Consider the following 24,946-nt stretch of genomic DNA (forward strand, 5'->3'; position numbering starts at 1 on the left):
ATTTTTATGCCGCCCTATTCGCCGAAGCCTCGGGGCGGCTTACAACAATAAATTAAATCCACATAAATAAAAATTAAAATACATACATTAGAATAAAAAAATACAATATAAAATGATCTTGACATAGGAAAAGACAGCCTTCTAGGTAACCTGGCTCTAAGAGTAATACCGCAGGCTTTTAAAAATTAATATCGGGGCATTGAACTGGCCCTACAAAAGGGTTGGAAAATAATAGCAAATAATGAAGCATTGATGTAATATCATTTCATCCAGTCCTTGCTTGCTGCCCTGTTTTGAACGAGCTGACGTTTCTGGGTCTCTCAAACTGCAGTGGTACAAAGCAGAGGTTACCAGAGCATTGATAATTGTAGTTAGGTTCTCTCTGTCCCTGTCTTCCTGAGAGCCCAATTAATCATACTGGCTTGGAATTACTGGGGTTGCAGTCAAACACAACTGGAGAGCACCAAATTGGAGAAGTTGTAGCTAAGTTTTGGAGTTGATATGTTGGCCTTATGCGATAAAAGGCACTCCGTACCACCAAAGCCACCTTTTTCCTCTGGTAATGATGCTGGATTCTAGAGCATCTTCAGCCTGCAAACCTGACCCTTTAATGCTGGGATGAGCAGCTTTGGTGTTCTGGGAACTAGTTATAAAACCCTAAAATCCCTTCCGCAAGAGCTGTATTTCTGCCACTGCAGTACCAAATGTTCACAACAAACCACTGTTTTTTATTATTTCAATTTGTATGCTGCTACAACAGCCCAACTTTATATGTGTTGTGGCTGCTCCTGCTAAATTGCGACAGTTGGGGCTGATTCATGGAGAGTGCAATCCCTTCTGAAACACACCACTCAGCTGACTAGGCAAACTACCTTCTCACATGAAGTGAACAACCCTTTCAACCCTGATAGCTGTATGCAATAATGGCTCAGGGAATGTGTGTGTATCAGAAAGTGCATACACACAGGTATTTGTTTCAGTGAATCTGTTTCCTTATGGCTAGGGGTGAGAGAAAGTGCTTTGTATCAGAAGTGGAACCCCTCTTTTCCCAGTCAACTTGATACAGATTGCTCTTTATTAATTGCAGGTATCATCGAGGATAAGTGCTGTACATCAGAATTACTGAGGGAGGGCATTTCATGACTCAAGACTTTGGGTCACTTAGGAGCATGTATGCAGTACTTAGGCTGTGGGTTCTGCTCCCTGTAAAAGTGCTTCTCTCCTGCCTGGATTGAGCCTCATTTATTGGTCCTCATCCAGTTCATTACGGTATCTGGCAGTTTGTTTTACCAAATAACAATTGAAACTATTATAAATTGAACAGCTTAGTTCTCTGGCAATATTGAGCATACAAAATTAATTGTAAAATGTTTTAAAATACATTTATTTGTACTACTTATATGTATTTGTTAAATAATAACTGTAAAAATTATGTGTTTTAGGGTTAGTCAACAAAGCAGGACCAATCTTATGACTGCAGATAATTTATCTATCTGTTTCTGGCCAACTTTGATGAGACCTGATTTTGAAAACAGAGAGTTCCTGTCAACTACCAAGATCCTTCAATCAGTAATAGAAACATTTATTCAACAGTGCCAGTTTTTCTTCTATAATGGAGAAATTTCAGAGACCTCTGACAATGTGGCACACCAGCCACCACCTTCTAACCCAGTTCAAATGGTGGATCCAATTTTGCCACTGCAGTTACCACCACCTTTACAACCTCAGCTGATACAACCACAGTTGCAAGCAGATCCTCTTGGTATTATTTAAATAAAACAACTGATAGTAAAAGAGAAGATAATTACAGGCAGTTTGGCATTGGATAGTTAAGGAAAGCTAGGCATGCATGTTTCAAGATACAAAAGCCACTTTCATACTTATGAAAGAATTTGGATCCAAACTCAAGACATTTTTGTTGTAGTCATACTATACACTTTGTTCATATACACTGCAGGTCAACATTATGTGATTAGCATGACTGGAGAGGTTTAATTTTTTAACACAGAAATAACTAAAATGCAAAGCTGCTATTGCATGAACGTTTATTGAAATCACTATCATTCCTGTGACAGTTTGTCACATTATATTGTGAATAAAACTTTTCTATAGAAATGTAATGATTAAATAAATCATTTATGAAACATTCAACGCTTACAGCCCGCTTTAGGGCTGTTTTTGTTATTTAATGCTGTCCCCTTCCCCCTCCCCAGCAATTTCATTTCCATTCATCCCTTTGCTGTGAACAGCTAAAATACAATTGTATTTTATCTTATCTGTAAATTCCAAACTACTTATGCTATATTACAGTTGTTTAGAAAGAACTGCTCTGTTATAAATGCTATATTTCCATACATGCCATTTCTCTTTTAAAAACCTGTGGACATTTTCTTTTGGGGGGTTGGTAAAATTATTTTTTCTTACAGCACAATACCAAGGACATCTTATTGTAAAATTGAATTTAACCATTCTGGAAAAACCTTGCTATTATCTAATTTTTCTTTACTTAGCATTAATTGAATGAAACATTTTGTAATCCTGTTAATTCTGTAAAGAGCTGCATGTTTAAAAGATCATTGATGGTCTTTGTACACCTAATCTAATATATTTTAGATATTTTAATTTTTCCCACTGGGGAATTCATCTAGTCTATATAAAATAGTTTGACATTCTCAGATAAGCCTATATAACTTTTCATACATAAATGAGAACTTTGTTGTAGTGTAAACTTGCTAAACCAAACTATCTAGGTCTTAAATTTAACACATACATGATCTATTTTTCTGTGGCCCTTTAAAGGTATAAAAAGGCATTGCTAATATATAGCAATAAATACTTTGGGTACTGAAGCATCTAACTGTGTGCATAAAATAACTTGTATTCATTTTTTCTGTAATTATTGTACTAAGAATTCAAAATTACTCCTTTTGCACCATTTAAAATGATTTTTCTTTACATTGGTACAAGTTTGGCTGTAAAGTAATGCTGCTTGTTTTTTAATTTTTGGTTAACCTTTGGTTTTGGGTAAATGTAATAGAAGTTGGTAATATGGAACAGATTTGAATGGAATTTGAAAGTATTTGGGTTGGCTTGTTCCAAAAGAAGGGCTCCTTCCATGCATGAAGACTTCTGATCCAGTGGAGGAATCCCAGAGACAGAAGTGGAGAGTGGCTTTTTGTGATTTACCCCATGTCCATGCAGCTTCCAGCACCACTTCCCACATTTTGTAGACTGCAAGTGGAGATGCAAAATTGGCAAAAATTGTTTCCTGCCTTCAGGCAGTAGGAACAAAAGTCGATCTAAATCTTTGAGTTTCCCCTTTAAACTTTTTTTAACATTCAAAATCCCTCTTTTCTCCCTATAAGATAAAATCCTGGCTTATTCAGCTGCTGGAATATCTTGATAGATTTAAACTTTACAGTCACTGTTGTAATCTTTATTTGTGGCTTGCTATTATAGCAGGTAGAATAATTTTTACTCCTAAGGTTCTTTAAGGGTTTGATTTGCAAAGATATTTTAAGAATTAAGGTTCTCAAGAGCTTTGCTCCATTTCTCCAAAATAAAAAATGCTTTTTCAGTTATTATGTCCTAGGTATTGTACTTCTAATTATGACTTGGTTATTACGCTAGTTGAGATACCACAACCCAGGCTGCTGTTGAAGTATTTGTATATTATAAATTATCTTGATATTTGTGTTATATTCTTGCAAGTAATTATCTTTTCTAAAAAACACTCTATTCTGATTCAAAGCACACAGGATATAAATACAATAATAAAAGAATTGTCCTGTAAATGTAGTAGCATTAACTTGTTTTACATTACACCTGTTGTCTAAATAGCTTTTATTTATAGTCATCAGTTTAACATAGGCATGTTAAGGAAAAAAATTAAACTTCAAGAGTTTTATAAACTGTTTCTAGGTTGCTAAAGAATTTATTTTTCTACTATAGATGGTATAGACAAAAGCATCAAAATGTACAGAAAAATGCTTATTTCTATTGCAGCTAGGCTTAATTTTTCAATCATACCCAATTTTGTCTAATACAGTGAAATTTAACATTTGTTTTTCCATTTAGAATTGTCTTTTTGTAAGCTAATATAATTTGGTTGACTTACATTGATATGCTGTTTTATTACCCAAACAGATACGTTTGCAGAATCGTTTTCAAATTATAGGGAACTATTCTGAAATTATTCTTACCCTATAAATTAAAATGCTGCTCTTACCTGGCCTAATGCACGATCTGTCATAGTCATCTTGGGTACCCTTATGCAGCAGTGGACAAATGTGGCTGTGACTGCATATACCATGACCAGAATACAACTTTAGCACTCCCTGGCTGTTGTGTAAACCTGACTCATGCCCTTAGATTGCAAGTGTTGTTAACATTTAAGAAAATATTTGCAGTTGTCACCTACATGTCATTCTTTCTGTAATCTTTATATCAAAATTAAAGAGTTACCAATGCTATCCAGAAGACCCTCAGCAGAATACCTTTTTTGCCTATTGCTTTTACTTCCAACAGTTTTTTATGCATAAATGCGTGTGAACTTGCCTCGCTCCACCACTCCACTTAAAAACACTTGGTGACAGGGCTGCTAACTGAAAATGGGAGGAAAATCAAATAAGATATATAATATATAGGCTAACAGCCTTGCAATAATCTGAAAATCTTATTCATATCATAGGTAATATAAAATTCAGACCTACACATTTCTGACACAGCCAGCAGTTTTGGCTTGTTCCTTTTGTCTAATGGAGTTATCCCTTATAATCTTATTTTTACCTGAAGTTTCAAAGGTGTGTTGATCTTGTGAATTGATTCAGATTTATAGTAATGTGAACAGTGCTAACCAGTTGTCAGTTCGACTTCTGTGTCCTTCATACTGACCTTTGTTATATTTTATTTGTTCCAGAAATGTATAGCTTTAGGCTGCAGCCCTTAACACAGTTGTGCTTGGGTAAATCCCACTGAGATCAGCGTGATGGTTTGTAGCCTTAGGCTGTGATCCTGAGCTCAGTTACTATTTGTAAATAACTGTGCTTAGTATCATGATGTTGTGTGTTTAATGCGTATCTGAACATTTTAAGAGTATAGTTAGACCCATACATAACACATTAAGTGGCATTTTATATCAAATGATTTACAAATTATTTTTACATTACACTCAAAGTTTAAGGATTTTAACATAGTGTAAATAGATATACAACTTTAATGAAGAGCAACAATTTTTCACAATATATGTTTTCTGCATTACTTGAATACTGGTTGCTAGAAATTACCATTGACTTGTTTATTTTTTAAGGTACGGAAGTTTAGTTTCTAATCACTCTTTAAAACTAAAGAAATGAACTAATTGGGGACGTTTTTTAAAAAATTAGGCCTTACCTTCCATTGTGGTTTCATTTTTTTAAACAGTAACTGTGATACTATATTGGCTGAATATATATACTTTTAAAGTTCTTTATAATTAATGTAATATTGTCACCACCTACAGAATGCTACAGTGAATTAAATATTGGTGAAGCTTATCTGTATGCAGAATGCAATGAATAAAACATTAAGATGCCTACTGTGTATAATGTTTAGTTGCATAATCAACTTCTGAAGGACAAACCCGTATCCAAGAAAAGACAGTGGCGAAATATGAAATACTGCTTTTAGTTGGGTAAGACTCCATTTTTTAAATTGACTAACAAATTATAAGATTTTAAGTGCATTGTAACATTGGGAAAAGGGAACACCTACTTCATTAATATATATGCTATATCCTTACATATATGCTTCAGCAAGATTTATGAAGAGCAAAGATTTTGACCAGCCTCTGTGGTTTGGAGGTGGAGGAAAGGCTGGAGTGCCCTTAAGATATTCCATATCCTGGCAGCCCTGACCCCCTCTCCTCTCCACCTCCTTTATGCCTTTCGTGAGGCCATTCTTAACCTCAGAGAAGCAGCCAACATGGTTCTTTCTGTGCAAAATACAGTGTGTGTGTGTGTGTGTGTGTGTGTGTGGAGGGGTGATCTAAACATGGTTGCACAGTTAAAAGGTCCAGAGCACTATCCCTGACCTCAGATCTGGAAATCCAACAAATCCTGCAGCCCACTAGATATTTCATGTGATCACTTAGCCCTTCTCTTAATGATACACTATCTAGAAGACTTGAAAGATGGGGAATGTGTTCTTTCTGTGTGCAACCTATTATCTGGATTGGACTTGCAAGGATTCCTGACATTTTTGTTAAATTTGAGGCTGTTCACCACATTGGTGAAGGCTTTGAATTCTGTTACAGCTACAGGTTGTGGGCTGTTAGCAAAGAAGAATTCACATCCATATATCTCATATTGAAATATGGATGATATACAAGATAAAGTGTGTGTTTGAAGAAAGTTTTGTAACCAAAAGTCTGTCATTTAAGTTGGAGAAGGATTTTTTAACACCCAAAATAAACAGTGCAGCAATTTGAGGTACAACAAGCAAAAATGTTCCAGTGCTTTTCTTTTTGTATTTTAAGCTCTCAGGTGGATGAAATTTTTATTGGTTTATCATATATTTCTACCTTTATTTTTTTCTTCTAGTAGTTTGTGTTAGCTTATTAAATGCTCTTTTCCAGGGAGAAATGTAATTGTTTTTGGAAACTTCCTTCCTTTTAAGAATTAGGGAGGTCCAAACTGACACTGGTTGGCTTGGAAGAATTATCCCTTGAATTAGATGTGTCTTCGGGTGGATATGTAGGGGGAGGAAATCAGCCCTCACATAGTCTAGTTGCTTGGTTTTTCTGCCCCCACCACCATGGACTTTGTGGCTTTTATTTATTGTATTATTTTGATAAGTAATAATTTATACAAAAGATTGTTTGAAAGGGAAGGCTGATTTACTGGGTGGACAACTCAACCCTCACAATAGCTCACTTACTATTTCATGAAAGCAGCTGCTTCTCACTATACAATATGAAAACTGACTTTCTGGAAACTCATCCTAGCATATTCTAAATAAATTTACATTCTTAATTCTACAGCTTGCTTCTGAATATGTATATATGATTCCCCAGTTAATCTCTTATACCAGTACCATCTTCTGCTGCACTGTTTCTACCAAGTCAGTTTTTTCCCGCAATACCTTTTATAAATCACCATAGCCCCACTATATGGTACTCTCCACACACCCTGTACCAACCTCTCCTCTCTGCCTTCCAGGGTTTCAAATTTGACATTGTTGGGGCCCACCCATAAGCCTGAAAAGCCTGTGAGATACATTGTACATTTATACTTAATTTCTCTTCTGAGATGGGCATCATTCAACTTGATTTATATGTTAAGAAAACTGAAAAGGGGCAGCAGGTATGTTCTCCAAGGTGGAACAGTCATTGATGGTTGAAACAATGGGAGATAAATCAGGAAAGAGAAGCAACCTACTTTTGTCAAAGTCATCTTTGTGGGTAATTTTTTCTTACATAACAATTTTGGAAGATAAATGACTGAAAATAAATGTTTCGTATGGACACATGACTATACCCTGGCCACATGTACACAGCTTTTGGGGTAAACTATAGTTTAAAAATGCATTACACTGGTATTCCTCCCTTTTTGAGAGCAGTTTCAATGGAGCTTGCACAGACTAGCTCATGGTTACACATCAGCTAGGCAGCCACCAGCTTAGCTTTAGCAATGTGCCTAAGAACTCTCATCTATTCAAGAATGGAAAAATAATGGTTTGTGGCTTGAATCATACATGTTTCCCAAATTGTTAAGTACATTGACTTTGGGACAAACAAGATGTCTTTGGTTGAGAGAGGATATGCTATTAAAGAAATTTGTAGAAGGGGGTTTCCCTCTGGTAAAATGGGATAATTGTTTAATCCTATCCTATGTTTCAGTACACCCAGTCCATATTGAAAAAAGTATATCATTCTCTGATGTGAGGTTTGGAAGGGAAGCAGTGAAGAGGAGGAATACCAGCTATGAGTTGGGTCAATTCCATAAAGGAAGCCACTCCTTGAGTTTAGAGTTGCTGAGCAGAGCTATCAAAGATAGGACATTTTGGAGAACATTCATTCATTCATTGATAGGGTTGCCATAAGTCAGGAACAATTTAATGGTACTTTTTTCATACAGGGGGTGCAAAATGTTAAGTCATTGTAGCAGAGCATACAGGAAAGGGTTAATGAAAGAACTAGCAGATCCAAGTAGATATTCCTAGCACCAGGAAGGAACAAGTGATTTATGCACCAGAGCTTGCCGTAAGGGATGAGTTCCTGCCACAGTCATCTCACCATAGTTGCTTCCCTGATCTTTAAAGTACAAGTTGCTGACAGCTGAGGGCACAGGAGGGAAAGGGGCCTCCTGGTATTGGTTGCCAGACATCATCCTATTGTCAGGCAGGGGAGTTACATTCTGAACCTCTGAGAGGGATCTTTTATCTCCCTCCAACCATGTCAGACGTGCTTATTCCCTAACCACGGGACTACATTGTTCTAGGAGAATTGACAATAGCAAAGTATTCATGCCAATTTATTTATTTATTTATTTGCACATATATTTTTAGGCTGCCGCAGTGGGTTAAACCGCTGAGCTGCTGGGCTGGTTGATTGAAAGGTCGACTGTTCAAATCTGCAGACGGGGTGAGCTCCCATACTCTGTCCCAGCTCCTGCCAACCTTGTAGTTTGAAAGCATACAAATGCAAGTAGATAAAAAGGTACCACTTCGGTGGGAAGGTAACAGCGCTCTGTGCACTTCAGTATTTAGTCATGCTGGCCACATGACCACGGAAACTCTGCAGACAAACGTGGGCTCCCTCGGCTAGGAAACGGAGATGAGCACCATCCCCTAGGGTCAGACATAACTGGACTTTAATGTGATGGGGAAACTACCTTTTATCATTGCCAAAGCCTTTCTAGGTGGCTTACAATATAAAATGCACAATGTATTTTGGCAATTGAGTGTAATTTGGCACTCAATTGCCAAAGTTTTGTGAGATGCATGCCATGAGCCAGATGCAAAACTATTTTGGTGTAAGTCAGATGACATACAGTTATTCCAAACTTTTGGCAATAAGTTCTGCAAAAGAGTCACAGAATTGCTTTCCAAAATGAAACTCAAGTGAAAATGTCAGTGGAACTTAAAATCTTCCTGGGTTAGCATTGGCTCTGCTCTTGCTAGACTAACATAAGGCTGAGCAGTAACTCAAGCTGAGGGTGGGAAAGAAGTCCACCATAGTGCCACCAAGATGTGCCAGCTGCTGAAATTTTGTGGCAAGCAAGTACTTAACCATAATTAGTAGTAGTTTCATGCTGATAGCAAATTACCCTCCTAAAAATTTTAAGGTTTTTTTTGGGGCGGGGGAGTTAGTGGGCATGGCCCACAGAATGGTCATGTGGGTGGAAAGTGGCACCTAGAACCCCTAAAGTTGCCCTTCTCTGGGACCCTCTATAAGTTAGGCAGTAGAGCAGTAGCCAGAGGTGGCATCTCAAAATTTGGGAAGAGGCTCCTTAAGGCCTTTTATGAGTCTTGGTCTACTAGAGCCTGCAGGAAGATGTGGACTGGGGGAGTCAATTTTTGCCTACAACCTTCTGCTAGGACTTCTCTGGGGGAAAAGGCAATGTTTTTGTTTTAAATTTATTTTAATCATAACTTTTGATTCTTTGTAAAGTGCACTGGGAAGTTGTTGAAGGTGTTGTATAAATGTGTATAATACAGAAAACCTTGTGATATATGTTAGTCTGAGTCCAAGTCCAGTTCTTTACCTAACAGTGAACCAGGAATATCAGGCACATGATGAACTCAGTGAATTCTCAAGAATATGCCCATGAATGAATTTTAAGTACTGTGTCACTAAGGTCTGTTTGGCCATCCCTGAACCAGAAGCAAACCACAAAATTGCTGCAAGCTAACCAGGCTACAGCTGATCAGTAAATCTGGATCCTACTATGTGGGTGAGAGTGATCACTAGTTCACTAGGAATTATTTTAAAATCCATATCATGAATGTAAAATGTCATTTTCAAATGAGAGGCAGAAAATATTGAAGAACCATCGGATAACAGATTGTTCTGTTGACTGGCCAGTTTTATTAAGGAATTAATATATTTCCACAGATATAAATGAAAAGGGAAGTAAATGGCAAGAGACACAAAGAGTTTGCTTCAGAAATATATTTCATGGTGCCTCACGTATATACAAATAACTAGCCAGTTCAGGAAGAGATATCTATCCTGTATTCTTCCCTGTGAAAACAATTGAATAGGATTAATGCAGCTTTTCCTTATCCTATTTTAGTTCTTAGTTGCAGTATTGTTGAGCCAAGCATTCCCCATCTTATAATGATGCAGTTGGTTTCATTTTCCTAGGGGCAGAACTTGGCATTTGTCCCTATAGAATTTTGTTATGTTGATTTAGCCCAACATTCCTACCTATCAAGATACCTTCTGGGGTATTAGCTAACCCACCCAATCAAAGAAGTATTGCATAGGACACAGGCCTGGTTTACTTGTAATGGCAACTCAGCGTATGGGCTGCGTATAGGCTAAGTATGGGTTGTCAATGATTTGTGTTTTAAGTGTAAAGCCTGCATTATGAGTTACCTGTGGTTTGCTAACTACAAAGAACCCAGATAAAGAACCTAGATAATTCATACTCAGCTCATACTCTTTGTGTCATCACATGTGAACCAGGGCTTTGAATGAGGATAAAAATATATCTACTGACCATCTTAAAATGCAAAATGAATTACCTCCATACACAAGACTTTATAATACAGAGTGTATGAGATCACCTTTAATTTTTTGTGGTGTGCATGAAGCAGATTGTGACCTCCTGGATGAAAGTGAAATATCAATGCTTTTTTATCATTTTGGATGAAGGAATGCACTTTCAGAGACGATAATAAATCTACGCAATTTATACAGTGCCCTGTGACATGATGTTAAGCTTCCCATTCAGTTTCGTGCAAATTAAAGTCAGGCACCATTGCATGAGGATTTACTGTTTCGTTGTCAGATCTGTCACTGAAGGCATAACTTGTTTAGTCTATTAGCAAACTTTTATCTGGCAGGGAATGTGTTCCTTCTTAAATAGCCAAGGTCAAGAATTCAAAAAATGCATAAACTACACTTTCCTTTTACTGTTTTAATGACATGAGAATAGAAAAAGATTCAGTAAGTCACACCCCTGCCTAAAAATGTCACATGAGAATTATTACTACTGACGCCTTCCTTTTAGAACAGTTATGCTGCTCTCAAATTACCCCTAGATCCCTGGCAGTATGTCAGAAGCAATGGCATTTCAAGAATTTTACTGTAAAATAATTCTCACTTTATATTTTGTACTTGGGATGAATAGTCAAGTACAAAATATGTGAGTTTTTCATGCTTCTAACATTTGACATTTGTCTGGTAAAATACTTTAGGCTGAATATTCTTTTGTGAATAAAAAGAATGCCAGATGTTACATATGGGTACATCTGACATGCTTGACACACACAGGTATTTTGTACTTGTATCCAGAATAGTGCAGAATGCAAAGTGATGATTGGCTCCAAGGTCTGAATAGTCAATGACCTTCCTTCTTGCCATACACCTCAGATGAGTTGTAGGGACACTCACACTGTTGTCAACTCAGGTAAAATAATAGATTGCATTAGAGACCTAATAGCCAGGAGTTCTATGCATCATGAGGAATTTTGGAAGACATCAAGAATCTCAAAACATGTTAGGAGCTAAATGTTGCTCCAGCTGTCTTTAGTTCATAAGACTAAAACGATAGTTTCCATTCTAGATGCTTTCCTTTGCTGTATTTTTAAAGCGCTCATATTTCTAGCTCATGAATGTATGATAATTTCATGAATTGCTTTTGGACTGAAGAGCAAATAAGGTGGGTTATATCCTGATTAAGACATGTCCAGTGGTGCTGGCAAAATCCTCACTACTCCTCTCTGCATCAGTCCTCCATCTCCTGATAAGGCAGAACAGAAGTTTGAGGATCATGCTGACAGGCATACCTTGTGGAGAGGGCTGAAGGAGAAAGAGGTAATTGTCAAAAATTAGGCAGTGGTATATCCAGTCTGCTCATGGAGCTGCTTCTGTCCCATTTTCAGGGATCCTACCTCCTCCTCAACCGTTCCTCCACACCTTAGTTTTGCCCATTTAGCAGGGACCTACAAACTCTGGGTAGCATTGATGGCAGATCTAGAGGTAAGAGGGGTATGGGAAATGTGCTTCCATCAGCCCCATTGCATGTGCCCTGCTCCAGGTCCAAACTTTTGCATCTCACTCTATAATTGTAACAAAGCACAATGAACTGAACTACTGTAACAGGTTTAAGGAGTTCTATCTAGAACCCTCCCCGGTGAATGATACCAGTGTTGCAACCTGCTAGCTTCCCAACCATTTTGTCTCATTATGGGTGCTATCTTGCCTTACACATGAGAATGAGGATAATGTCTTCATCATGATTTTCTAGCATAGACAGATGGTGAGTAACTGAGTCTAATGAGGGCATAAGTTGAATTGTGGTGGTAACGCCAAAGAAGATCTTACTGGATGGCTAAGCATGAAGCAAATACACATTGCTGTGGAAGCATCTTTATCAGTGTTCTTTATTGCCTAGCCACCCACGTTGTTCTGGGCTCCAAAAGTAAGCCTCTCCTCAGTTTGAGTGGTCCTCTTGAATGCATATTCCTAGTTCAAGTCAGCCACTGATACAGGCAAAGCAGTGTCACTATCCTCCCTTTCTTTTAAAAAGCTGCTAACCATTTAAGAAATTGTTTCAATTTCTAAGCCAATAAAATAAATAATCCTCAGCAGTAACACTTAAAATGATTCGTCACAGTAAGCAATCAAAGCCCCTTTATATTTAAACTGTTACGTCAGCTTGAAAACTTGGACAAACCTTTGAGGAAGGGAGTTCTGCAGATCTTAGGCTGTGATCACTGATGTAGTGGAGCTCGGCTCTCAGGATCATAGGCTTGGCACATTTCGATTAGCAGAGACAATGGCATCATCCGCCATCCCTTTCAGGCTTCCAAATTCACTCTGTGGTTAGCTACAATCCTTGCAGTGTGTGGCCATTTCCCAGCAACAATATAGCATTGTGAGCTGTTCCTGATAAACTGCAAAATGTTTTCGGGTGGTTTGTGCTTGACTGGGAAATTATGACCCAAACTTTGCAAAATGCACAACACACACACACACTCCTCAGAAAGAGAGAGAGAGCACACATGGATCAACAGAGCTGCTTCTATATTCCTTGGGAACTGTCATGATAAGTTCCTGCACTTGAGAATGTGTCACTACACCCCTGGCAATGAAAAGAGCCCTGCTGGGTCAGATCAGTGGTCATAGAATCACAGAATTATAGTAGAGTTGGAGGGGGCAATGAAGGCCATTGGGTCCAACACCCTGCTGTTGCAGGACACCACGTTGCACCATCCCACTCAGAGGGCTCTCCAGTTTCCCTGAACGCCTCTAGTGTGGGAGAGCCCACCACCTCTCTAGGCAGCTGGTTCCGCTCTCATATTGCTGTGAGAGTGAGGAAACTTTTCCTGATGTCTAACCTGAATTTGGGTTGCCGCAGCTTGAATTGAGTATTCTGTGTCCTATACTCTGGTATCAGCAAGAAGAGATCTTGATCTTCTTTGTGACAGCCTTACAGGTACTTATAGAAGGATGTCATGTCCTACCATTTTGATAAATTGCTTATCAAAATGTTGTGTGGCACTATGTAGAAAGCATTGCTAAAGTCTAGGTAGATTGTGTCCATGGTGTTCCCTCTGTCCATTTGGGAGGTTACCCAGTCAAAAAAATGAGATTAAATTAGTCTGACAGGATTTAGTTTTGATAAATCCATGTTGACTTCTATTAAGCACTGCATTTTCTTCAGGATGTTTGCAGACTGATTTTTTAATAATTTGCTCCACAGATTTTCCAGAGAAAAATATGTCTAGTCCAGGTTTCTGTTCACACGGTGGCCACCTGGCTGCCCACAGGATCCCACAAGCAGCAGCACACTCAGGTCCAAGTGCACAATACCCTAAGTTTGGTTATACCACAGATTTATACAAGGGTGGAATGATACTGGCAGTTTTATTTTAAATTCCTTTCCTAATTATGCGTAACATGGAGTTTGCCTTTTTCACAGCAGCTGTTCACTAGGCCGACATTCTCGCTGAGCTGTCCACAACCTCGAGATCACTTTGTGGCTGGCTCAGATTCTATCCGCTTATACTTGAAGTCGGGATGTTTTGCTCCAACATGCTTTACTTGCTTACACTGAACCACATTTGCTATTTTAATTCTCTCAATTTAGAGAGCCCCCTCTGGAGCCCAGCACAATTCCTTGTTATTTTAAGCACCCTAAATAATTTGGTGCCATCCACAAACTTGGCCTCTGCTCACTCTTAATTCCAGATCATTAATGGCTAAATTAAAAGCCATTGGTCCTAATACAGATCCCTGTGGGACCCCACTGTTTGTATGCCTCTGTTGGAAGAAATTGCCTCCTACTCTCTGCTTTCTATTCTTTCAGACCAGTTACTGATCCATAAACCGATCACCCCTTTTATTCCATGACAAGCAAGATCCCGCTGTATGCCCCTTTCCTTGCTATCATTTCATTCTGCACAGTGTGGATGATAGTTATAGTTCAGCCATCTGCTGTAGATTTTGAAGAAATGGAAGATTTACACCGTTTCTGTAAAATTCAGTCTTTGGACCATTTGCACAACAATGCTAGGAGGACATCCCAGAGCCCATAGGATATGCTGGGTCTCTGTAAGAACAGAGAAAGAAGCTGCCCTTGGAGGGAGAGATTCAGCCTAAGAGCTCTCTTCCAGCTTCCACAGTAACCTCCAAGGACAATGCTGCACTTGTGGCAAGGGGTATGTGCAAGATGTGTCAAGGAGAGGCTTTGCTTCCACAGCCTTTCCAGGTCCTAGACATGCCAGCAAAATGGCTGCACATCTGTGCCATCCCTGGATCCATTTATTCTCATTACAAGCTATGAGAGGAACTTCACTAAACAAACAAACAAACAAACAAACAAAAACACCTGGGGAATTGGGAGATATACCACTCCCTCAGTTTTACCCTGTCAGCATCTGCTCTAAAGCCAACTGGCAAGCAGTGCAAACATTTCAGAACATATCAGATTGTTCAATCTACTCCTGACAAGGATAAAACCTTCTGAATCAGCCAAAGCTTCCACAAGTTTTTGAAAGCAAGTCGTTCCTATATCTGATTAGAACAGTGTTCCTAGAATGGAGTTGGGGCAGCTGGGAGACGGCAGGGAGAAAACCACTTTTGATCCATGGCTTGGATAATGTCATAGGGCAAGGGCCCCCCTTGAAGCTCTACCCCCTTTTTTCCATTCAAAGAGAGGGGCAGAATGAGCCAGTGTGGAACCCTAAAAGAGTCAAATCTCACTTCTTATTCATTCCATTTCTATACCACCCATAGCTTCCCTGTGGGCTGTTTACAACACTTGAAGACAATGCATGGTGGATTGCCACTAAGATCAGGGCTAAACTGGCATTGTTAGAGCTGCCATGAATTTTGAACCAGGCAGTGGCAAGGGCCACATGGTGTCCACCCCGGAATGTACCTACTCGAATTAGGCACATGATTAAATATTTCACTGTTACTATTTTGCTGGGAAAGTAAAAACTGCACTGAAATGTTGGCAAAGTTCTTAAAAGCTTCCTTTACTAAGATTCAGTGGTTCTAGGGTGTGCCCAACAGCAAAACAAAACAGAAGGGCTTGTGTGCCACAGCTACACTATGTATAAGTCTAGCTGTGATTTGTACTTCCTGTCCAGCTAACACTTTTACTATTGTATATAGCCATTGTTCTAGAAACTGCTTTTTCAGGTTGCCTTGAACAGATGGTCCTTAATTTGGGCCATGGCTGAAGAGGATTCATGGTGCTTTTAGTAGAAAATCTCCATTCTGTGTTGGCATCAAGGCCACATTTTAAGTTTGTTCTAAATTGAACTAGCTGAAGTTTTGTTTTATTTTTTTGAGCAAGTAACTTTCTCTAAGGGTTGGATTCTGGCTTTGTCATACTCAGGACATCAGTTGATTCCAACGGGTTTCCTCTGCAAATGCTTCAGTGTGGAATGAGCCTCAGGGGTTGAAAATTTGTTTAACATGCCAGTTTTTCATGCCAATAAATAAGGTTTTGAAAACCACTTTAAGGCTCAGTGTATTTGTACAGCTGACAAAACATAATTTTAAATATTTTTGCAAGATAAAACAATATATTTTCTAAACACTGAGATAAGCACTAGATGTGGGCTAGATTGACAAAACTGAATCACATCCTGAGAGGGCAAGACTCACTGGCAAAGAAAATAATCTAGGGAATATTGAAGGCACAAGAACAAGAGGAAGACCAACTAGGAGATGGATCCATTCAGGAAAGGAAGCTGCAGGCTTGAATTTAGAAAAGCTGAGCAAGGCAGTGAAGGACAGGAAAGTTTGGAAGGCACTCATTCATAGGGTTGCTGTAAGCTAAGATGACGTGACAGCACATAGCAACAACAATCAAGCCATTAGACTATAATGGAGAGCACTGCAGCTGTAGGCACTTCTTGCTTTTGCAGAATTCTCATCGCTATTAATGACATTTCTGCATGAGAAAATTCAGGCCGATTGTGCCATAAAGCTGTGAACCAGACAGTTCTCCCATCAAATATTTTATCCGTTATGAAATTCTTAGGTGATTGCTTCAACCAGGAAAAAAGAGTTCTCACCAACTCTTCCCACAGCCAGCATTTCTACTATAATTAAAATGTGTGTAAATCAGGAGTGGGCAACATCTAGACTGCTGGCTGCATGCAGCCCCCAGTGGTATTTGCAGCCCCTGCTGGGTCCCTACCACCATGACTGGGCCTCTGATTTCCAGTGATTCTGCTAGGAAACATGGCACCTGAGGAACATTGTGTGTGCCTTTTTTTGCCAGGCAAATCATGCCCCTCTCCCAAGATTTTTTGTGGGCTGGGATGGCACAACTCTGTCCAGAAACAAGCACATGCATCCCATATGTATATTGTTTCCTGGGAGAATCCACAAAATCCATCTCAGCTGATGTCAGCACTGTGGACTGAAATGGCAGCTTTCAAAACAAGCTTTCTTTCCCAATAGCACTTCCAAGTGATCTCTAGAACAAAAATTGTGACTGTTGCTGGTGCTTCGTGAATACTATAACGGGAATGGTAGCTATTAGCAATGCCAAAAATTAAAATAAGGGGAAAAACCCACCTGGAGAGCCTCAGTGATTGGGCAATATATAAATAAATAAAATCTGTGCAGTCACAAAGGTATGGAGAGCCTGATCCATCCAGCCTGGTGCTGCTGCTGCTGACACTGCCGGGGTTTCAGGCAGGACATCTTCTAGCCCTTCCTGGAGACATTGTGGACCAAATGTGGGACCTTTCTAATGCAAAGCCCATGCTCTGCCACTCAGCTACAGCCCCACTACTTCTAGTGGTGCAAGGAAGGAAGGGCAGTTGGCCTGAGCGGTGCCGTCCCACCAGCTGACTGGAGAGGGCAAGGAAAGGATGTTGGGATGCTGATAGGAATTGGCAGCAGTTCTTGGCCTTCCTCCCTTCCATTCCCCTAGCAGGACCCCTTTTCTCTGCTCCAAGGTGCATTTGTTATCTTGGGGGAAGCAGCCACCTGGTTCTTTTAGCTCCAGCTGTGAGGGAGGGGTGTGCGTGCATGCAGGGGTCAGCCTTTGGAGTTCCACCTCATAGGGTCTCAGAGTTGGGTCTCCAAATAATCCTTTGCACCCATGCCCTTGACGTCACAAGGCCATAGGATTTTGCTCCTAACGAAGTTTCTATAACAGCTTTAAGTTTTCAGCATCCTGTTTTCAGAAATTATTCTAAGATCTAACTCTAAAGTTAAAACAATCTGAATGTTAAAGAGGTCCATAGTAACTGGAATCCTTCAGACTGAAGGTCCAATGAAGATCAGAGGTGAATGTGAGCGGAAGAGCAAACAGAAGAGAAGAAAACTTTTGCTAGCTAAACTTTTTTCTGGTCATAGGTGAGGGCCTCAATGGGTGGAGAGACAACCGTTTCAAAATCAAAAATTGGGATGTATAGATGGTGAGAGCACCTATACCCCAATGTCCGCTTACTCAAAACTATTTTATGACCATTTTATTTATTTATTTATTTATTCAAAACATTTTTATGCCACCCCCATCGCAACAAAGCCTCAGGGTGGCTCACAACAGAAACAAAATACATAAATAAATAACAATAAAAACATTATGTAAAAACCTCCGGTGCATCTCGGCTAAACATTTAAAATCCTATAAATACAAATAATTTAACAATTACAATAAATTTTAAATAAAAAGGTCTTAGCCTGGTGCCGAAAAACAAATAATGACGACGCCAGGCGGACATCTCTGGGGAGCGCATTCCATAGATGGGGCACCACCGCAGAGAAAGCCCTCCTCCGGGTACTCACCCTCCTAATATCATTCACAGAGGGTTCCCTGAGAAGGGCATCTGTTGCTGATCTCAAGGGGCGGGAGGGCATATATGGATACAAGCGTTCCTTTAGATATCCAGGTCCCAAGCCGTTTAGGGCTTTATAGGTCATAACCAACACCTTGAATTGGGCCCAGACTTCAATCGGGAGCCAGTGGAGCTGACAGAGAACTGGGGTTATATGAGAACAACGCCCAGTCCCCGTCAGCAACCTGGCAGCAATATTCTGCAGCAACTGAACTATCCGGACCGTCTTCAAGGGTAGTCCCACGTAGAGCACGTTACAGAAACCTAATCGGGAAGTCACCAATGCGTGTGTTACTGTTGCCAGGCAGTCGTTCTCCAGGAAGGGACGCAGCTGATGTATCAGCCGAAGCTGAAGGAAGGCGCTCCTTGCCACCGCCGTCATCTGAGCTTCTAGAGACAACTCAGGGTCGAGGAGCACTCCTAAGCTGCGAACCCTGTCCCTAAGAGGGAGTGCAACCCCATTTAGGACAAGTCCCCCATCCCGAGGCCCAAGCCACCCACCAACAGGACCTCCGTCTTATCTGGATTGAGCTTCAGTTTATTGGTCCTCATCCGGCCCATTACCTCAGGCAGGCACCAGTTCAGCACAGCTACTGCCTCACCTGGATTGGTGGAAAACTAAGGTAGAGCTGGGTATCATCAGCGTACTGATGATTCAGCAGCCTACACCTCCTGATGACCTCTCCCAGCGGTTTCATGTAGATGTTAAATAGCAAAGGGGACAAAATGGACCCCTGCAGAACTCCATGGCATAACTGCCATGGTGCAGAGCCACAGTCCCCCAGCACCACCTTCTGAAATCGGCCGTTGAGATCGACAGGATCACCAGCCTTGTCAACCGGAAAATCCCCCAGAGCTTCCAGGAATCCATCAGGATCCATCCAGCTCCAGGGGCGGACCAATACAATCGGGTCCACACCCTTACAGAGGGAAAGGCCGCTCTCGAGCTCAAACCTTATGAGGAAGTGATCTGACCATGACAAGGGCGTCAAACTTAAATTCCTCACCCTCAGATCATCCTCTTCCTGCCCCATCGAGAAAACCAGGTCCAGAGTGTGTCCACATTCATGGGTTGGGCCAATCACATGTTGAGACAGCCCCATGGCTGCCATGGAGGCCATGAAGTCCTGAGCCGCCCTGGTTAGAACCATCTTGGCGTGGAGATTGAAGTCCCCCAGGACCAACATCCTGGGAATCTTCAACACCATGTCCGAGATGATCTCCGTCAGTTCAGGCAGGGAGTTTGTTGGGCAGAAGGGTGCACGGTACACCAACAGAATCCCCAATCTGTCTCAGTCGCCCAACACCAAGTGGAGGCACTCCAGCCCCGGCCTCGAGAGGACAGGAAGCTCCATAAGGGAAATAGAAGCTCGATAAACCAGAGCGACCCCCCCTCCCCTCCCCTCCAGGTGTGGTTGGTGCTGGACCAGGTACCCGGGCGGGCACAATTGTCTCACCAACATAAGCATTGACAGGTTAATTTTAACTTTTCTGAAAATTTTCCAAAATTCCATCTATGTACATGAGGGAATTGCTCAACATTTTTCTTTCAGTACTTCTTTAAACTGCTAGTCCTCTTCGCTCATCTACACCATTGACACCTTTTTTCCAGTCAATGCTGATGTTATTGTTTGGACCACTGAACCAGTAGGCGCTAAGTAAGGATGTTCCCAGTACACCTTATCTTAGCAGGCATACAAGGTGATCTCATTAAAGCAGTCTTTTGCTCAGAATGGGCATCTGAGCACAAGCTGAAGCTCGTCTTTTTATCTCCTTATCAGTAGCTGCTAAAGCTTAAGTCAAAATACAGCTCCCATTGACAGTGGAATCCAGCCATACTGTACCTGGTTATTTCTTTCTGTGCCAACTATTAATTGGCCTTCAGTTCTGGGGTGTTAAATTCAACCACAGTGCTTGTTATAAGATCACAAGTTTGTGCCATTTTTGTATAGATATCTGCAATTTTTAGGGAATCTTCCTGTAGGTTTTCCCTGGAACCCTCAGTCAGATTATGTAACCATCTCAAGGTCAAGCCAATAATTTGTCATTTAAGGCAATTTGAGCTTGTATAAAGCTGACTGAGGTAGCTTCTCCTAGTCACAAAATGATTTAACCTCTTCAGTGCTAAATTAACAGAAATTATTTAAATAAAACAAGAAAAGTTGACAAACTAAAATAAGATTGAGATAAGGGCATGACTTTTATTGGAAAAGTAACTTAGAACAGTTTTTTAAGGGAATTTGCTTGCTGATGAGATTCAGGCTTTTTTCCTATTTACATCATAACTAGTACAGACATGAAGGGAATATTGGAGGTTTTAATGCTGCATTGTTGTTTCATGCTGTTCAGCGAATTAAACCACTTAGCACATCTGGGATAACTGGCAGTAATCTTTCCTTTCCTGAAGAGGCATCAGAACATTTTAATGGCAAATAAGTTCATAGCAGAGTCCATAAGAGAACCAAGTTCTTACAAACTGCATTCTTGTTTAAATTCAGGCGTTCCTCCTTGTCTTGTTTAGTGCAATGTTCTAATAAGATACCATAGGGAGGGGTTCGGTAGGGGAAGGTGGATTCTAAGATTTCATATCAGCAGCATTGATTGACTGGTCAGTTATAAACCACAATAAAAGAGAACACCAGGAAGCTGTTGAATTCTGCTGCATGGTAGAATTTGTTTTGGTTTACCAGTTTCATATGGGATAGAACTATAACTTACTGAAGAGCTAATGTCAGAGAGCTAATGAATCATTGTTCTGTAAGTTTTAATAGCTAGTCAGAAGGTAAATGTTTCCCTACTGCCAAAGATTCTGTAAGAAAGCATTAATTTTTGTAAAGTGCAAGCCTTATAGAAAAGTATTTCTCTTAGATTTAGGGTGGTGAGGTCTTATTCTGGCAAAATCCCTTCTAGAGATGGGTTTCAGGATTTTTTCCACAAGAATGAACAATGTGCAATTCTGTTTTTAAGAAGAATTTGTGTGTTCCTTACTATCTGCTCATTATTTCACTTTAATCAGTCCTATTCATCACTTCCTTCCCACGTCCACCGCTGCTATGGCTCCTACTTAGAGGATAACTGCTTACCTGCGTTCAACAGCCTATGTAGTTTAGCCCTTAGTTTATGATACCTCAAGGAGCTTCTCCCAGTGAAACTCTGCTCCACATTCCTTCAGGGGCTGACTAGGTCAGAACGTGTGGTGATAGCTTTTCTGTATTTTCTGTTCTTATAGAACAGTTTTCCCTAGCGAAGCTCACCAGACTTCTTAAATGGCTGCCTTCCATCAACACTCCTCGTCCTCCCATTATTACTTGTGGCTTTAAAAGCCTTATTACTCAAAAACTTATATCCCAGCATTCCCCAATATGGTCATTTACCATGCTGGCAATGAATCTTGGGAGCGACAACCCAACACTTCTGAAGGACACCAACTGATTGGATTTCTAAAAAAGAAATTGCTTTGGGTAATTGTTGGAAAAAAAAAGTCCCATCTTCAATCCACAGCATATAAAGAATCATGATATAGGTAAGGATACCCTAAAACCAGAATGGGTTTAATTTGAACACTTTCATTTCACTTTTGAAGATATGCAATATTAGGAGAGCTTAGTATGTTGTTTTTATAGCTTTAAAGAATCTATAAAAATTAATAAAGAATGGCTATGGTTCAAGTTATTTAATCTTTGTATGTCATCTTCCTTATGTTTGCACTGCTTTTTTATTCTGTTTTTCTGCAGCAAAGAGATCTAGTGTTTCTCTGTTTTCTTTGGAAATGGTACTGCTAAGCATGTGCCCACGGTTTTCTTTAATGCTGTTTTGTTTTACAAATGTCACTATCAAAGAGTTACTCCACAAACTCTCCCACCCAAATCCTGACTGTTTCAGAGACTGAATTTCTGTTAGTTTAATCCTTCCTCTGCTAAAGCTTGTCTCGTTTTGCCTTTTATTTTTAAAGAGTTTGAAAGCTACAGAAGCTTTAATTTCTTTTGAGATAGACAGGACTGTTTTACAGGCCTGCCAACTAGAAACCAAATGGCAAATAGAGAATATATAATGGTTTTCCCATTCAGTCATCCTGGGAAAGAGAATTATAATTTCTTCTGTAGATACCAGATGCCCGTGGTTTTCCAAAAGGAGCTGAAGGCCTTGGAAAGGACACCATTTTAATCCAGTTTTATTTTTATTTCAACTGCAGCATGCAGGAATGCTCTTAATGAGGAAATAATGTACTTTGAATCAGATTGTAAACATTTGGCCAGCACTTCTGGCATGATCATATCATTGTGCTTTTACAGTACAAAATGTAAATGATGGGACACATCTCAAATAGTGCCATGCCACTGTGGAAATAACTTTCATTAAAGCATTTTCTGTGTGTCCATGGAAGGATGTGCTTGGGTTGGACTTTGCTGTGTGACAACAAGGGTCATTCCATGAGAGGAAAGGCTGTGCTTGCAGAAAGTCCCTCTGCCCAGTTTTTGGAGATCCTCAAACCAATGGCCCACTCTTGGATGCATATCTTAATGTGGTGAAGTGGTTTGAGAGGGGATATAATTGATTCTCTAAAAGAAGCCATAGCTGCGAGATTACGAGAGCTGAGCTGAGCTGAGCTGAGCTGAGCTGTGAAGCACAGGACATGTTGAAGGGCATTTTTAGTAGGGTTGCCATAAGTGAGGGACAACTTGATGGTACATGCCAACAATTTCCGAACAGCACATTCCTGTGCAGGTTAAGATAGAATAGGGTTGTGGTTTTAGTTATGAATTTATTACACTTCTCATCTGCCCAATAATGAATTGGTTAGACAGACAAAAATAAGTCTAAGTTACATCTTTATTACCTTCTGGGGAGGTATGGTCATTGCACCCTCCTCTTGCCAACTTTTCATAGGCAGAACAAAAGATCATGTATCAAGAAATAAGCTTTGAACAATTAGTTTCCAGGAAGACCCATCACGTGGATACTGCAGCCCATTACCATTCCTTTCTCCAGCCCATGGTTTATCCCTGTGAATAGCTTTATTTAACCATTATTTAAAGCCAAATTACAGGCATAGGTATATTTAGAGAAATCCTCCAGTCTAATATCCACTAGTCTATTTTCCTCCATATATGTGAGCTGGCACTGGAGCAGAAATGATCCATGTTCAGTGGCTTTAAAAGGAACTGGATAAATTCACAGAGGACAAGACCTTCAGTGCCTTCAAGTCCCTATGGCTATATGCTGCCTCCAATACCAGAGGCACTATGCCTGTGTACATGAGTTGCTGGCGAACATGGGCAGGTGGATAAGTTTTCATTCATGTCCAGCTTGTGGGGTTCCCACACACAGCTTGTTGGCCACTGTGTGAACAGAATTCTAGATGAGATGGACCCTTGGTCTGATCCAACACAGTTTTTCTTACATTACTATTGAGTAGGGTTTTTTTTTGGGGGGGGGGGTATTATTGGTCTTTCTCTCCCATGAAGCTCATGCAGATTTTTCCTGAAGTGTATGAATCTTAGTTCAATTTTGGTTTGCAGGAACTTCAGAGAAGCAGCAAAGCACCTGGACAGTTTCCTCAAGTCTAATTATGTGTAGGGATGCTATCAGCCCCTCTGGATGTAATATTTCTCAATTTCCTAATGGATTTTCCAATAAATGTCAGGTCTTCAGATCTGCTTTGCCTGAAACACCACAAGAAACCATATGGGTAGGCTTCCTACCCCCAAAGGAACTCCATGTAGTTCTATGACTCATGGATGTTTCATAGGTCAGGTAGACTAATATTTCCTGTATTTAGTCTGTGCTTGTTAATTAGGTATTTGTATAGGTATCCTACTTGGCCAAGGAAAATCATACTTTATTAGCATTGGGACTGAATGCTTAAAAACCACTTGGTCACAGTGAATTGCCACATTTGGTTTGGATTTTTATTTCTTTTACTAAACAGATCAGGGCTGTAACTTGTTAGCAGATGGCTTAAGTTCAAGGTATCAGCAGATTTCAGAGATGCTCCTCTTTGGCAGAATTTCATCCAAGCCTCTTGAGTATATTTGATATACTTAGCTACTGTACCTTTGTAAAAGGTCAGCCAATATATAATGTATTGTTATGACAATTAACCAGCACTCAGCTTCTTTTGTTAGCCAGTGTGTTATTGCAAATTTGGTGTTGATTCAGTAGATGAGAATGTTGGACTGGAGCTTAGGACGTGCAGGTGAAAATCTCCACTCAGACATGGAGATCTCCACTCAGATGGAATTACCTTGGATCAGTAACACACTTTCAGCCTAACCTAAATGGAGGTATGGGAGTGCCATGATGTGCCCCTGAATTCTACAGAGGTCAAATCAGAGAAAAATGCAACAAATAATCAATGATTTATGTCAGCTTTCTGCCTGGAACTAATCCAAACTCTTTCCTACCCCTTTTCCCCAGAGTGGAC

The 24,946-nt window shown here is 40.1% G+C and overlaps 1 protein-coding gene across 2 annotated transcripts in view; it reads left to right on the plus strand.

The window, feature by feature from the left end:
* The window catches only part of ARHGAP5 (Rho GTPase activating protein 5), a 62,445-nt gene that overhangs the window by 34,821 nt on the left and 2,678 nt on the right, over positions 1 to 24,946 (plus strand). The window lies entirely within an intron of this gene.

The sequence above is a fragment of the Varanus komodoensis genome, unplaced genomic scaffold (assembly GCF_004798865.1).
Source record: "Varanus komodoensis strain SLA01 unplaced genomic scaffold, ASM479886v1 scaffold3, whole genome shotgun sequence".
In the NCBI taxonomy this organism is placed as follows: Eukaryota; Metazoa; Chordata; class Lepidosauria; order Squamata; family Varanidae; genus Varanus; species Varanus komodoensis.